The following is a 4,961-nucleotide window of genomic DNA, read 5'->3' on the forward strand; positions in this document are numbered from 1 at the left end:
TGACCAGTTATGTTGTGCTTCTTGTATTTGGTCTTCGTAAACTTTTGTACTTCATGCTTCTGTTATACTTAGGAAATGTCTCTTTGCACTACACCTGTAACTAAGATAGCTTTGTTATGCTGCATAAACAGTTTTAGTTACTCAATAAAGTAATAGTGAGAGGGGCATCTACCTTAGGAACTAATCACAAGTGGTGAATGGATGTAAGACAGCCATTCTTTCTTAGTTCATTAAGAACTACTGTTAACAAAAACTACTATGCAAGACCTAGGATAAACCACCAGGTGTCTGTTACTTTATATTTTATCTTGCATTTCTTTTCCTGGGTAGGCTTGCACTGATGATGGGAAGAACATCTTTTGCACTGTGTTTAGACAGAATCCTGGTCTTTAATGAGAACACAAATTTACTATTAAAATAACTGATGCTAGCCATGCTACTTTGGATATTTTGCAGACTTTCTTTGCAATAGTACTTGAAAGAGATGAAGCCATATAATCTGGCAGGTACTTCTAGAATGAAATTCTGGCGTTTGTCTATTCACCCTAAATAGCTCTACTGAAATCACAAGGTGGATGAATACATTAAGGTCCTTTAAAATCTGAATAGAATTGTTAAAATTAAACATTTAGCGAAACTTATCAAGCAATATATAACAAAAGCTTATCTTATTTTCATTTGCAAGTGTACAATTTTCTGAGCTTACTGAAAAACTTTAACTAAATTCAGCTTTGTCACCAATGGGATACTGCAAAACTGGACAGTCTCTGCATGCTTAGCTTTTGAACCTGTCTCTCAGAATGTTTATTCATATTAAGCCCCATTCAGGAAGTGATCTCGCTGGAAAATCTGAGCAAACAGTAGCACAGAACTTCCAGGCTCAAAAAGCTAAAGAATGTTCTTTTCCCCCCTTTCGTCTTCTTTTAAATGAATTTCGTGCTTGTGAATCAGATCAACAGCCCTAAAGACTGAAGGTTACTGTGTATGCACAAGAACACAGCTATTTTCAGTGTCCTGACACTTATCTACGTTTACTCTGTTGCAAGTTTCACTGACCATCTTGGGCATTAATAGGACTTCTGAAACCTGCAGGTAAATAATTATGGACCACCTATTGTATAGGTTGTAGGAAGTCTGAAGCAGTGATAGGTGCTTTAGCACCCTGTGAAAGGTGTCTAAGTTTGTTGTACAGACAGCGAGCAAACAACCTGGACTCTGGACAGAAAGTTGTAGTATAGCTAGCCAAGAAAAAATAGTGAGTTAAAGGAAATATTTGATAGTACCCTTGTCTAGGGCTCAGAATTGGATCTGCAATTTGCCTAGGTTAGCTACAACCTGTACATCCAAGTCAGATGCAAATCAGAAATATTTATCAGAAACTCAGGGAAATCACCAGAGTGAGAACGACAGCCTTCGACTTCACACAGTATCTGGCCTCTGATAATGTTCAGAAGGCAAAGACCAGTGCCTAAAGTAGTGTTGAGCTGGGTTCTGTGGTGGTGGAAGGTGTCATGAAATAACTGTTATATCAGAACACAGTAACAATTTTATTTATTTTTTCCCCCTCATTTGCATTGTCAGCGTAAGAAGAAAAGTTGCTGCTCTATTCATAGCATTGGAAGAGTAAATAAGATTATGCCAAAGTGTGTGAAGCTCATTTTAACTGGTATCTGAACAGATCAGCCAGAATCACCAATAACCAGCCACAGTTAATTGATGCACTAATTTATCAGACAAGCTTTTAAATTCTCGTAGCAAAAAAATAAATTGAACATCCCAAACTCAGCTGAGTACTAACTTGTAATTCTTACTATTTGTACTGTAGGAGTAACCTTCAGTCACTAGCAATCTCAGTTTTGAGCAAGGGTACCAAACTTGAGTTAAAGCCAGAATTAGACATATCTCTAAAGAACTGCTGTCTTGTTTCTTTGATACTAGTAATGAAATAAGTCTTAGTTAAGTAACCAAATATCAGTTAATCTTGTGCTGTATACAGTAGACTAAATCCCAGTCCTAGACATATCACAGCAAGTCTTAAGGAAGCCTGTGGACATTCCAGTAGCTTGGTGAGACACAGTTAATTCAGCTCAGTGTCTCTGTTTTTCTTTCTGCAACTTTCTTGCCCTGTTTGCAAGGGCAACTCCTCTCATTTTCAAAAATATGAAACTCCTTCACCTCCAGTTCAAGAAGGTGTCAATATTTCTAGACTGTGCAGCTACTTTCCTCAAGTAAAACTGACAAAATTGGCTGCAATAATGAAGATATTTCCCTTCCCACTGCTGGTCTCTGGCAATTTCACTATACTTGTATAGTCTCATGGAAGTCTTCTAAATCTCAAACGAGCTCATTGTTTTCTATTCGAAACCCTCAGTTCTGCTTCTTTCTACTGAAAATTTCAAAAATATTCATGTAAATCCCTTACAAAAGGAAGAGAAGATTGTCTGCAATTTCTTAAAGTGTAAGGATGATTGTAGGAGTCACTATGGCAGAATCATACGCACTAAAGGAAAATGAAGGAATGCAAAACAAGTAGAACTCCCAAGGCAGGCAGGCCCAGTTAAATTCAATTAATTTCCACTTAATTTTCTATACAAGAAAATGATATGTATTCCAAGCTTTCTAAAATTGATGGGAGTCTATCAAAAAAAAAAGTATTTACACTGAATTAAGAAGGTATAGATCAAATCTGTGGATACACATTGATCAATATCTGAAAACATATTAAAATTACTTCAGCCACTTGCAGCAAATTTAAATGTCTAAATAACAGCAAAGTTCAGTGATAACACCATGAGTGAAATTGTCCCAGCTTATTTAATTATTCTCTTTACAATGAGCAAGTCTCTCATACTATATTCAAGTTTATATATAAACGCACACACATGTTCAGACTAAATTTACGGTCATATACGTGAGATCTCCTCGCTACACCTATTTTCCATGTTATCACTAAGAGCATTTCCAATATCTGTATTTGCTCTGATAACTCTGGATATCATTGTCATGTTTTCTTATGCCCTTGGGTGAGATTGATTCACACCTGTCTCTTCTGCTGCTATGAAAAAGTAAACAGCAGCCACAAAGCTGTCAATGAATTGGATTTCTTTTTCTCCTGTATGCATTTAATCTTTTTATCGATGTACCTGAGATAGATTTTTTTTTTTCAGGCATCCAACTCATGTTAATAATATATGAACTCTTGGTTCGTTTTTGCAGAGTATTTATTCCTGGTGTTGTGTTCTTTCCAATTTGATTAAGGCAGCTGAAGAACAAAATAAAGCAAATCGACTACATTTAATCCAATAATTACAACAAATTCTACAAATGTTAAACTTCTAGAGAAGCAAGCTTTCTGTGGGTGCTCCCAGCATCAAGCACACACAGGTATACTCCTTTCTGGGTCTCATAAAGGCAAGAACTCCCAAAATTGAACTTCACCCACACCAATCAAAATGCCACTCAGCTGCTGATTGAAATATCCTTCATTCAAATCAGAGTGAGTGCCTTTAATGGCTACCCAAATGGCTGTCAAATTAAATAAGAAACAAAATGCAAATAAATTAGCATTCCTAGCTACTGATACACTATAAATATTTATGAGGAAAAAAAGATGCTGTAATTTCAAATGATACCACAGGCCTATTTTGTACAAACAGTTAAAACAGTTATACATGCAATACTGTACTTTGCAATTTTTTTCCATTTCACATCACCATAATCACCTAATAAATATTTAAATGGACCCATTTGCTGTAACTATAAAAGAACCGTGTAAACTTGTTGTCATCTAGACACATAAGCCGCAGTGGAGTCAATGAATTTCAACAGTCACTTAATATTGCAAGCCACAAGCTACCTTAAACCTGCCAGCAACTGTCTGCCAGGAAGCTACTGTAGCACCACGGCTACCTCCTCCAACCCAGGACACGAGATTCATTATGAATGCTAGCATTGCTACTCTAATTAGGCCTGGGAGAGGTTTAACAACCATGCTACAGTCTTGCTGCTGACAAATATAAAAATAAAGCCTTGTTCAAATTAGCAATGTGAAGTGAGAAGGCCTAGAAGCAGCAACTGTCTGACCAGTAGTGAAACAGTTCTAATCTATAGTGAGGTTATTTTGCTTCATAAACTGCTAGTATGTTACCTGCAGGAGGTCTCCCTGTAAAATGAATTATAGTAAGCTATATGTGATAATTAACCGTGCATTAGCAAATATCTTGAAACAGGGGGGCTCTGTTTTCTCTGTATTTTGACTAATAAAAGCATGAATTTGTTCAACAAATGATCATTTAGGTTGTGGAATGCTAAGCATATTGGAAGAACACAGTAAGCAATAGAATATTGTAGGTGGACTAACAGTTTCCTTACAAAAACAGGCTGTTTAATAGGCTGGCTCCATACTACGTTATTCACAGTACTAAAAACCACAGTGTTGGGAAGACAAATACAATATACATTTAAAATAATATAAACCTTGTACTCCTATTTACTTTAAAAATGCCATAGATGTGACAATAAAAAAAATCCATAAGCAAACATTTATTTCAGAAAGACAAAATCCCAAATGACTCTTTCCAGAACATAAACAGATAGTGAGGCAATTGGTATGGTCATCTTCTCTAGAAGGGAAAAAATGCAGCTTGGCTTAAAATAGTCTACATCATATGAATGTGAAGCGAGGAAAAAAAATCTTATTAATTTCTTATGTATACTGCTTATCACAATAAAAATAAAGTAGTACTATAATTTATTTTAGTTTCATTTACATCTTATGAAAACATATTTGACCACAACGCTTTATTGAACTGTGACTGTACCAGCCATATTCTTGGCTGTGAATCAGGGGTCAGAGCAACTTCAGCATATACAGGTTGACAATCTGTGCCTCTTTATTCATACTGGATGGACGGGAGCTCAAGCTTGCAAACATCACAAGCTGCAACTCTTCTTACTACAAG

The sequence above is a fragment of the Aythya ferina genome (assembly GCF_964211825.1).
Source record: "Aythya ferina genome assembly, chromosome: 18".
In the NCBI taxonomy this organism is placed as follows: Eukaryota; Metazoa; Chordata; class Aves; order Anseriformes; family Anatidae; genus Aythya; species Aythya ferina.